Source organism: Octopus bimaculoides, chromosome 2 (assembly GCF_001194135.2).
Source record: "Octopus bimaculoides isolate UCB-OBI-ISO-001 chromosome 2, ASM119413v2, whole genome shotgun sequence".
Classification (NCBI taxonomy): domain Eukaryota; kingdom Metazoa; phylum Mollusca; class Cephalopoda; order Octopoda; family Octopodidae; genus Octopus; species Octopus bimaculoides.
In genome coordinates this window covers 66,066,268-66,078,744 of record NC_068982.1, presented here as the reverse complement: position 1 = coordinate 66,078,744, position 12,477 = coordinate 66,066,268, and the positions used below count along the sequence as shown (strand labels likewise).

The following is a 12,477-nucleotide window of genomic DNA, read 5'->3' as shown; positions in this document are numbered from 1 at the left end:
GACAACCGATGTTGGTGTGTTTTCAGTAAAAGAGACCGATAGAATAAGTACTAGCCTTACAAAAGATAAGTCCTGGGGTCGATTTGTTTGACTAAAGGCGGTGTTCCAGCATGGCCGCAGTCAAATGATTGAAACAAGTAAAATATATATATATATATTATAACTTAGCCGTCACTCGCAAGCGAGTATGACCTGGAAGCATGGGTTACGCTTCCGCCAGTTATTTTAGGTGTTTATGTAGTCCCGAGCAGGGACAGGCACTCCCAGATCTCCCACATTGGCCCATCAGAACATCGAGCACGAACAATCAGCTGAATAGACTGAACAATATGAAATGAAATGCCTTGCTCAAAAGCAAAATACGCCGCCCGGAGCAAGACTCGGACCTACTACCTTATGATCGTGAACCCAACATCCCAAAGACTAGACCACGCACCTTCACAAACATATGCACTCACTCGCGATAGAATTGAATCCAAAGAGGTAAAACTGTTTTCTTTTTTCTCTAAAGAAAAGACTGCCCAAAATGTCAGAAATTTCATTCTTTGCAACAATTTTATTTTCTCTCTTTCTCTCACTCACACGCGCGCGCGCAAACTTTAGAAGAAAGATTTAGAAACTTATGAAGTCAATTTTCACATTATTTAGCCACAAGGGTCCAAAACAGCGGGAATATACAAGGACGAGATACAACACAGGATTTGCAAACTCCAAACATACGTACTTAACGATATATCTTAAAAATCAACAAAAGTACCTCTCAAACAATAAATTAATAAAAACAATAAAAATGAAAACCTGGCTATCATAGATTTATTGAAAATGGACATTATATCACTAGGTTAAACGAAATATTATATGCAGGGGACAGTGTAGTTACAAAGACGACTGGATACCTCATCATATGTCTTAAGAATATCAAGATACAAACATCAAGGAAAAGACAAAAAATATATAAAGTGGAGGAAAGGCAAACATCTCTCAATCTTCAATGAAATCAATAGCGAAACTAAACAAATACCACAGAAATGTAACATTAAAAATGTTTCCAAAGTTAAAGAATACCTGAAACAATATATCTTTGTTAAATCACAAAGAACTCTGCGGTATGAAACACGAGTTTTTTGTCTTTTTGTTTAAAGAAGTTCGATTCTAATCCCAAATGATTTCAGTTAGAAATCGACATAAAATAGAAATCAACACAGCGTCAACAGGATGCAGAAGAATTGAGAAGCTGTATGATCAAGGAAGAGACTGTTCCAAATAACAAACTACTTGAACAATCGTAGGATGTCATAATAACATAAAAAGTAGTTCAGGCACATTAAAAAACAAACAAGTGGCTGGTTCCAGAACTTAAGTTCCAAAACTTTTGGACAAAATATTTAACAAGGTCACAATGTGAAACAAGCAAGGACATTTAATAAGATACCGACAGACCCAAAGACATGTGACTGGCTCACTGAGAGAGAAAAGTATTCTAATCCGTAAGACTATCGAAACAACAAACCCCAAGAACTACAGACCCCATAATCAACCTTCCAAAATTGTGAATAAGTTTAAAAGGAAAGCTAAAAATGAAATTATAGATTGCTATGTTAAAGTGTTGGTTACAAAATTCCCGATCTGACCAGTAGACAGATTAAAAAAAAAAAACCAGGTGGGAAATAGACAACGAAAACTGCAACACAAGCTGAGAAACGAAGGACTGAAAGCTTGAAATAAGCCAAATACATTAAGTAATTATGCAGAATGTGGAGAATATATGGGAATTTAACAATTAGGTGCATTGTTTCCGAGTGTCCAGTCTTAATCAAGGCATGACAGAGTTGGAAGGTTTCCTATATATTAATCCATTTCGTCAAAAGAGAACAAAGCTAATCTGCCGAATACTGTGAAGGATCACCCGGGAAAGAAATACCCCTGAATTGAAATATCAGTCCTAACAGACAATAATGTAATCTCTCTAAGAAATAGAAAAATTTGGAAATATAGATAGCCTGGACGTCAGGACTAAAAACAGAAAGAATTCCTATAACAACAGATTCCTTGAGAATGATTAAAATCATTCAGGCTAATACATAAAACCCCAGGACTGAAGAAGAAGAAGAAGAAGGAGAAGAAGAAGGAGGAGGAGGAGGAAGATTTAGTTTCCATTGCCACACGGCGGATGTTAAGTTACATATAACAAAATGTATGAGAATTTGTTTACACAGGAATCGGATGAATGAAGGAGGGGAAATAGATGATATACAAATGTGATAAAGTCCTCTAAGAAGAAATTCGCCATCTAGAGTCACTCACAAAGCCTACAATCCAGGATTTCTGATTACCAAAACTAAATCCCTCGCTCAGCTGTTCGGAGAGCAACTTCTCCCTCTCCAAGTGGAATATTAAAATGTCGATGAGGGCGTGTCTGAAAAGCAGTATCTGTTCTTAGTCCTGTCAGTTGCGTCCACCAACTTTTGCCATAGAGACGAAAACTACCTACATTTCTCGGTCAAAGAAAGGTGATGGGACGATCTTCATGATAGACAAGGCCGCTAGCCGGACCGTCAAGTCAGCGATGCTCCGAGACTGAATGATTCTATGAAGTACGGTTTCAACGCTCTGTGCGTATCTTGGACAGGTCCAGTTAACAGCATTTCCGTGTCTGTTCCATTTATCCCAAACCAACAATACTCTCCGTATCACTGATAAGTCAGGAATTTCTGGAAGTTATACTTAGCCCCTGCGCCGAAAGTCCTTCGGAACAGACGAGTCATTAGTTAATGCCATAAAAGCGACAGATGAGGAGACAGAAATGTTACAAAAAGAGAGGAGGGTAAGGGAGAGAGGAAAGCGAGGGAGAGTGTGTATGACGCTGAAATAGAATGAAACAACACGAAAAATGATAGTATAGAGTATATAAAATACGGTAACATCCCAAGAGGAGGATTGTAACAGACCCAGGACTATGACTAGCAAAGATAAGTGCTGTCTCCCAACTGTAATCTTCTGTCTTAGAGTAAATACACAATTAAATACATGCCCTCATATTTTGAGGAATAAATATAATCAAATATCTAAGCATCAAGCCTTGACTGATGCTAAGACACTTTCAAGCCCAGAAGTATTAAAAAGCAAAGTCAACCGGCGACTACCAATTCTGTAATTTACGATTTTAAAAAATATAATGATTATAATAGTTAAAATTATAAATAAAAATTTCTAACGTAGGTAGACATAAGGCCGTACATTTGACAGATACTTCTACTCTGACAAACTTAATCGACTCCAGCAATTCTGAACTTAGAATGGAAAAGAATACGACTATATACCACAATTTTGGCCGACGTTCTGAATGGCATAAAGAAATCTATTTGCAAATGGAACCATACTTTCTTTCTATATTTTATCAGTATTATTATAGATAAATTGAAGAAATCACTAAAAGGAAGTTTCTGTATACATGTGTATATCTGTTGGTTATATAGAAATCTAAATTTCCTCTGAAAATGATTGCTATAGTTTGTTTAGCTGTAGGTCAGCCCTAATCCAGCAGACCTGATCAAAAACATTTCAGCTGTAACCATCCCAACTTTTCCTTATAAGCAGGGAACTCGGGCCTACATTATCCAATGTGTTCTTTTGTAAGGGTATGATTTGGTTGCTATTTCTTGTACATAGAGGTTCTCCCGTTGGCTCAAACTTTGATGTGATGTTATATCAAGCCTAAATTTAGAGAAAATAAATAGTATAAACTATTGGCAACGTACACTGCTACAAAAGCCATTCTTATGGTAACTGTGAATCGAAAACGTAGTCGTTGCCACGGATTTCCCGTAAATTTCCACCTTACCACAATGCCAACCGTTATAAGAATATTAATTTATTTGAAGGATATTTTTTCACTTAATTGCACCCAGAGTTCCTTCGTTAACGGATAGCATTTATAATTGTTCAACGTCCTCCTTCCGTGCAGGCATTATATTATATATATATATTATATTATATTGGACGGAGAGCAGTGAACCTAATATTCATGTCTTTCCCATAGATATTGGGATATACGCCAAATAATTTCCAAGAGGGAATCGAAAGCAGATCGCCGGTTCTATTTACCAACAAACTTAACGCCGCTTGACAGACAAAACAGCAGTAAAAAATATACAAGTGGCAAGAAATCACATTAGTAAATAATAGTTTATATCAACTCTTTAAATTGCTTCAGCTTTAAAGCTACGGTCATGCTGGGACACTACCGTCGATTTTTTTTTTCTTTCTTTGATACAAGATAAATCAAAATAAGTTTCATAATCTCACTAGTTATTCATGAATGTCAACAATACTGGCCACCATTTCATCACTACTACTACATCAATAGTCTGGCAATGTTCCTACCTCCAAGTGGTGCCAAATGGATCACCATAATTGCAACAAGCCAAAATGGTGCTCGATCCGTTAGAAACAACAGCCAAACTATCCTCAATTTACACGTTGGGTCTTCAAAAATGACACATCAGATGTGATTCTGAGTACAGAAGGCCTAGCAAAAGTCGAGACGGTCATGGTTGGAATATTTCATCCATAGGTTTGATTTATCATGGTTAAATTGATGCTAAATAAACAAGCTATTTTGAACAAATGAAATAATTCAAACCGCCTATCCAAAATGCATTGGGAATAAATGTTTTCATTTTTGTCGCATAGGCGGCGAGCTGGCAGAATCGTTAGCACGCCGGGCGAAATGCTTAGCGGTATTTCGTCTGTCTTTATGTTCTGAATTCAAATTCCGCCGAGGTCGACTTTACTTTTCATCCTTTCGGGGTCGATAAATTAAGTACCGGTTGCGTAACTAATCGACTGGCCCCCTCCCCAAAAATTTCGGACCTTGTGCCTCGATTAGAAAAGAAAAAAAAAGTTCCAGATTCGTATTGTACGAAGGTTTGGAGGGAGCCCGTTGTGAGTTTCGTGCATTTCATCCCCCGCCCTCCAAAGTAGCGACGTGGAGCGAAGTGATGTGAAATAGAGTTGCAAGCGGAAAACGTTAGAAGGTCATTGACTCGGTGTGCCGAGACAACGTTACAACCTTATATAATGCACACACACACACACACTACATAGTAAATCTGTTTGTTTCATTAACAATTGTCTATTGACAAGGTCTCATACATGACTAGACAAGAGGTCGCACATCTATTAAGTGATGTAGCAGTTCCTGCCTTTCCTATAACGGGTCTCTTTATTTCAGGTGACACCGGAAAGTCTAGTAAATCATAAAACTCCGTGCGAATGGGGGGGAGAGAGAAGCATGGACCGGCTAGAAAAGGCTAAGTTGTGACGTTCATAATTGTCGGTCGTTAGTGCACTAACAACAAAAGCGAAGTTAAATGATTACAGTGAAGTATAGATATGAAAAACATACACAATTTTAAACAAAAAATTAACTATTAACAGGGATGTATTTGCTTACAAAGATTTTTAATCTATTGAATTTATCCTCAACTATTAAATCTCTTATTTATCTATCCATATTAATTACAACTAAAATACAATAAATATAGGGCAATTTTAAAGTACATATATATTAGTAATCGTAATGGCCGAGTAACAGTAAAGTCGGCCATTTGGTTGTCGAACTAGAAATTTAGTGACTAATAATGTCAGAATTCGAATCCTACCTAACACGAAAAATAATCGGAAAGAAAGAAGAGAAAAAAAGACTAAAGAAATAACTTACTGTACATATGACACTAGGATATATGTTGGCAGGGGCGAAGTAACTGCTTCTCTAGGCAAGCTGTCAAACCAAGTCTGTTTTCACTTTTTCTTCGTTAACTAATACCGATGCGAAGGTAAAGAATCGTAAACAAAAGTTGCTCCTTCGTGTCCCAAACACTAGCAGAACTGAAGGATGGTGCGCGCCAAACGTGTGGCCGAACAGTGAAACGTCAACAAACTTGAGGTGGAGTATTTGATAAAGCCTTTCACACTCACTCGCCGTCGTCGCCACTGGTTAACTTCAAGCTCAGCATATCAATTACTCAATGAAAACCTTCTACTCGGTCTAAATGTGAATTATAACTGGAGGTTAAATTAACTAACAAAGCGAAGTAGTTAATTCACTAGCAGCTCGTCAAGACACGATTAAATATTTAGATGTCTAGGAGAATTACTGGCTGTCATTTCCAGGTCTTTCAGAAGATTTGTGTTTAGCATATAACTTTCAAGTAATATACACGTTGTTTAATTATGCAGTGCTCCTAGGGGTGAACAGTATCCCATCGTAACTGAGTAACTGACCGGGGAAAGCTTAATCACTGATATAATGAAGCGCCGAAGGGAAAGAGAGAAAACGTCAAACTTCAGTCACTGACCAACATTCCATCGATTGACCAGCTAGGAATTTTTATCTATCTATCTATGTAACGTTCTAAACGTGTATATCTCACACTCATACATTTATTTTATATATACGGCTTACTCTCTTATGTGCAAAATAAAAGTGAGGTGAAAAGGCACTATCATGCTATTAGCTGTCAGAAGCCGGTGAAAAACTTCGTTTATCTATGATTATTCCGAGCAATTAGCGGACAAAAACTCCCTCTAAGGATGTTTAAAATCTAAAGTCAATGAGCAAGGGAGAGAACTCCAATTTAATTAACTAATACAAATTTTGGGGAAAATATTGTGGGAAATGATCGGAGCATCTTTCGGTTGTATAAAATTTCGTTAGCAAAGCATATTTTAAGAATCAGAAATCAGTGTGTGTGTGGCTAACATGTTTGCTTCCCAACCACATGGTTCCAGGTTCAGTCCCACAGCGTGGCACTTTGGCCGAGTGTCTTTTATAGCCTAAGGCCGACCAAACTTATGTGAGTGGATTTGGTAGACAGAAACTGAAAGAAACTAATCGTATTTATATATGTATGTACGTGTGTGTGTGTGACTGTTTGTGTCAGTATTTGTCCCTCACCGTCGCTTGACAACCGGTGTTAATGTGTTTAAGTCCCAGTAACTTAGCGGCTCAGTAAAGAGATCGACAGAATAAGTACCAGGTTTTTAAAAAATGAGTCTTGGGATCGATTCATTCGACTAAAATTTTTCAAGGCGGTGCCCCCAACATAGCTGCAGTCTGATGACCGAAACAAACTAAATTTGACAATTTTTTTTTTTTTTCAAGAATGACATTGGATAGCATAAAAATTAAAGCTGTAGTTGAGAATAAGTTAGCTGACATGGAGGACTGGAAGCCATCTGAATACTGGAAAGGAGTTACTTGTATTATGATAATTTATGCCAGGTATCAAAATGCTAACATCATGACTAAACTCAATAGTCTGAAAAGGCTGTAAGATGTACATGAACAGCTGCAATGAAGACTACAAAGCCATGGTGAGCAGGAAGAGACATAGCAGATATTCTGACAGTGTCTGCATGCTGGAGTTTATCTAACAACTGCAGGACAAGGTGATGGAAGATTTGAGCAAGGGAATCCAGGCTTTGGCAAAAAAGATGGGTGTTGGAGTCGCCACCATGAAGTTGAGTCTAAATAATAACCTTTGCTACTACTCATGCAAGAAGCACAAGGGACAAATTCTGATAGCTAAGGCCAAGGAGAACTGCTTGAGAAAGACAAATAAGCTCCTGAATAAGCTGAGGCATCCTACTGAGTTGAAGATGATCTGGTCCTTCTCAGATGAAAAGAACAAGAACTTCTGCCAAGACCAGTTGTGCAACACCTAGAACAACAGGTGGATTGTCTACAATCCATATGATATTCCACAAATCCTGAAAACCAAGTTTCCCCAAACTGTGATGGTCTTTGGGTGTGGCTCCAGTGAGAGTGACATTATGCTGCCCCACAGCCTTGAACAGGACATTAGGCTCAGTTCAGATGGTTATGTGAAGCTGCAAGGTCATATGTATGGAAGGAGGATTTGGCTCCTTGCCATACCTCTGGAACAATCAGAAGTGATTGTTGGAGAATTTCTATCACTTCACCAGCCCCAATTTTTAGCCTCCTAATCTCACCAATTTTAATTTCATGGGTTACTACATGTGGCACATGGTGTTGCAGGCAGAGTGGTTGGTGTCTTTCTCAAGTAAGGCTGAGCTGATGGCCAAAATTAAAGGATTGTTTGAAGATTTTCCAAGGAACACAGTAAGGGAAAGTAGCTCAGGGGAATAGTGTACCTACTAAATAAACATAAGGTAAGGTCTCTTTGATTAATTGAGATTATATTTGCACCTAGTAGAAAAAACCTGTTTCTAGATCTGTTAAACCCCTTGCAGACAGGAAGCGGTACTAAGTGTGTGAGCAGTGTGATGTCTCTCTCTGTACAACACTGTTTTTAAATATACCACACTGAAAAGAATCTGTAAATACACTGTAAAATTCCTTGTATGAAAAATGTAGTTACTGAACAGCCTAATACCAGTACACAGCACAGACTGTCAGTACTAAATCCATCTGCAAGAGATTAAAAAACTTAAAAGCAACAAACAAGAGAAACCAGTAAAATATGTAAGCAGTGCCATCTTAAGGCATGAGCTCACTGGGCAGTTGACAGGGAAGCAGGGTCCCCACAAGTCTAGAGGCCCCAAAGGTAATCTATATTTGATGAGGTTTTAATAGACAGTACATTGCATTGGTCTGGAGAGGGTAAAGTGCTATAATTCTGTCAAAATGATCTTGTTTGCGAGACCCTTTCTTATGTACAGAACTTTTCCCTGAGTCATATTGTTGATAACCATAACCAGACACACTACGTTCTCACTGTTTCTATAAATAGTGATCATTTCTAAGGCTCCCCAACTGAATAGAATATGCTTTCATGAGGTGATCTCATAAGACTGGAACATGCCTGTTTTTAAACACCAAATTGACTCTCATCTAAATTCTTTTATTTTATATCGAAGTTGCAAAGTGAGCTTCTTAACTACACACCCATGTTTATATTTTCCAAAAATTTCAGTTAGCTGATGTTACTAGAGTTATCTTCCTTGATTGCTTTTTGCTTTTTTTTTAGTCTACTAATTGCATGGATAATCTTATTTAATCAAAGTTTTTCAACTCACTTCATTATATATGTGAGACCTTACCATATGTGTATGTATTTAGTGTGCAAAGCACTTCCTTGAGGTACTTTCTTACAGCTATATTGTTGATACACGTTTTGTATGCTTGTATTTAAAATTCACTCTAGAAACCACAGTGTTTGTCAATGTGCAAGTTGCTTTGTCAGTTCACCTGACAATTGTCAAAAATATCTTATTTATTAGTTTTATTTTTTATATCCAAATAAATGAGAGAACGTACTTTTAGTTGACACATTTTATAATAGTCATTTAAATCTACAGATAAATCACCTACATTTGTCTGGAAGTTGTGCAGCAGGCTATTCCTGATCATGTTAAAGAAATGTATAGTACTAATTTCTCTCCCTCACACACTCTTTCTCTCATACACATATATTCCCTCTCCAAATTTTATTTAAAAAATATCAATTATATGATGTTAATAGAAAATCAAGAATTAAAATAAAGAGCAAGTCATTTGTAATTTCAACAGTAGTTATAGCTATTAATTTTTACTGTTGGATTAGATGTATTAAGTAAAGGAAGCTTTAATAGTTTCTTAAGAGCCTTCCTCTATGTTTTCAGTTTGAATTTTGTCTGGGTTGATTTTAGTCATTTATCAAAGTGCAGACATGATGACATGACTGTGATTAAGAAGCTTGGTTTGCACTTTGCAGCCATGTGATTTTGGTTTCAGTTCCACTGTGCAGTACCTTGGGTGGGTATTTTCTACTATATCTCTGGGCTGAACAAAACCTTGTGAGTGAATTTGTTAAACAGAAAGTGTGAAGAAGCCTCTATGTGTGTGTGTGTGTGTGTGCGTGCACACGTGTGCATGTGTGTGCACGTATGTACTTGTGTGTGTGTGTGTGTGTGCGTGTGCGTGTCTACCATGGCTTGACATCCTCATATCTTAGCTTGTTTACATTCTCATATCTTAGTGGTTCAGCAAAAGAGATTGATAGATTAAGTACCAGACTTAAAAATAAGTCAATTTGGCAACAGTCCAATGACTGAAACAAGTAACGATAAAAGGTATACTGAACCATTTCACAATATCTTTACATATAAACAAAATTCATATTTCGTTTGTAATGTAATTAAGCCTAGCAACATAGATATTCAGGGGCATAATTCTAACACGCCCACCGAATTTAACACCACCACCTGGTCCTTGGGTACACTTTGTGGAATTGGCTCTGTCCAAAGCGTTCAGACCCCAAGTCCCTCTTGGCCCAAGTTTTGCTTCCAGATGTTCAAGCTGAGTATCAGATATGTCCATCTGGGAGTATTTGGAAAGGCAATGGGTGCTTGCCTCTCTTCCAATGACTAACATGTAAAAAAATAAATAAAATTTTAAAAAACCTACATATATTAGGAATTGAAAAGAATGTGATAAAAATGATATAGATATTAAAATTTATTTTATTTGGAACTCAATTTAAATAATAAAAAAATATATAAACTGTAAAATTATGACCTGAGCTAAGGTTTTCATAAGATGATAAAGTAATCAAATAATTAGGTTAATATTACGAAGAAACCTGAAAAAGAGCATCTGATGAATGTTTTGATGTATTTACCATTTTAGGAGAACATAAACTGTCAGAAGCCGTTGAGGGAAACTTGCTAAAAATAACAGCCAATCTCTCTAAACCATACCCTATTGCCTTTAAAAAGAAAACATTGGCCATGGTTGGAACATCTTTGATCAGGTCTACTCAGTAAGGATTGACCTTGGGTTAAACAACAACAACATAAGCTCTTATACTCTCAGTAGATAACAAAGATAAATTAAGAGACTGATTAATAAACATACAACTGTGGTTCTTAAACTTAGTAGTATTCCCCTTCCTCTGGAGAGCAATAGAAGATGTCAAGGGGCAATACAGGGCTACTGAATGTCTAAAATGGTCATTCTTTTTTTTTTTCTTAGAAATACAATATCTAATTCTGGTACAATACTTATATACACAATGGGTGTGGTGGGGGGACTTTGGCAGGACTAGAGTAAAATTATGTTATCAGTGAACAGAAAGAAACATGACTGATGAATCACCAAGGTTCAAAATGGATTCGTTATGTAACTTTTTGCCTTCTTTAATAATTTCCATAAAACTGTAACAACATTGAGGTTCTAGACTACTCAAATATCTAAAAAAAAACAACACAGCTGAGTAGGATACAATATAAAAAATATGTAAAAATGTAAGTACTGTCTCAAGTCCTGCAACTCATAGGGTTGGTTGCCCAGTTTCCATAGTGTATAAGCAACCAACATCACAACATCCCCTTTGAATAGAACATCAGTTTGTCACAGGGTTACTGAGAAGACAGGAGCAACATGAAATGTTTTGCTGAAGAGCACATTGCACTGCCCACTTTGGGAATTGAAACTGCAATCTTGAAATTGTAAGTGTAATACACTAACCGCAAGAAAGTATGTAACATGGTGTAAAATGTTTCTCTTTTTTTTTTTTAATTTAATTTTTTTTTTTTGCAGAACACAGTGAGGATATTTGTTAAAACAGCATTCAATGGAAAGTGGTACTGAGTCAAAAAATGTTGAGAACAACTGGCCTATAACAAGATGATTGATGTTACAAAGAAAGACATTTTTAGCTATAACATTCTACACTAAAAACAAAAAAAAAAACACTCTAAATAAAATGTAAAAATGAGCTTCATATACTATAAACCTATGATAAAAAGAAAAAATTACATAAGATTTATACACAGAACTAATAGGGATAGGACTAGTCAATTACATTAGCCCCCATTCTCAACTGGTACTTATTTTATCAACCACAAAAAGGATGAAAGACAAAGTCAACCTCAGAACATGTAGACAGAATAGATACTACTAAACATTTTGTCTGGCACAATAATGATTCTGCCAGCTTGCCGCCTCATAAGCAGAATTAATAACAGTCATAAAATTGTGAATAAGTGAAGCTAATCAAAAATTAAATAAAAGCATGAATGAGCAAACTTAATTTCAAACTTTTACTTTTGTAACTATTATAACTGACCAGTTAGTTTGCTAATATTGTTAGTACATGTAATTTGGGTAAAATAATATAAGAAAAATGTAAAAATATACAGTATTTACCTTTGAGAAAACAAACTTTAAGTAGCAGCAATATATATATGCTAAACCAAAACTCAAATATGATAAGATACGTTATAGATTTTGACCTGGTAGGACTTGACAACAAAACAATTTTTACCTTTACTGAATAGTTGGCAGGTGATTATTAAGTAATATAAAAGCTTTCTCAGTTATCTAAATACCCTTTTGACCTTTGAACAATATAACACCTTAACATGATGAATATTGAAGGAGAGAGTTATATGTTTTTTTAATTATTTTCATATATATAAATATATATATTATATATATATATATATATA

The 12,477-nt window shown here is 36.2% G+C and overlaps 1 protein-coding gene and 1 long non-coding RNA gene across 7 annotated transcripts in view; one reads left to right on the top strand and one right to left on the bottom strand.

Annotated features, from left to right (window-relative positions):
- LOC106870396 (carnitine O-palmitoyltransferase 1, liver isoform) overlaps positions 1 to 12,477 on the bottom strand; it is a 109,550-nt gene that overhangs the window by 57,953 nt on the left and 39,120 nt on the right. Inside the window, exon 1 of one of the 6 annotated variants that reach the window (XM_014916444.2) lies at positions 12,176 to 12,281. The exons of 4 other annotated variants lie outside the window; for them this stretch is intronic. The gene's annotated coding sequence lies outside the window, so the exon portion shown is untranslated. Of the gene's footprint in view, positions 1 to 5,722; positions 6,544 to 12,175; positions 12,282 to 12,477 lie in introns of those variants that run through there. One more of the 6 variants, XM_014916443.2, reaches the window with a different exon arrangement.
- LOC128251230 (uncharacterized) lies at positions 294 to 12,059 on the top strand. Its single transcript, XR_008267026.1, has 2 exons — positions 294 to 483; positions 11,567 to 12,059. It is a non-coding gene; the product is annotated as an uncharacterized LOC128251230 (long non-coding RNA).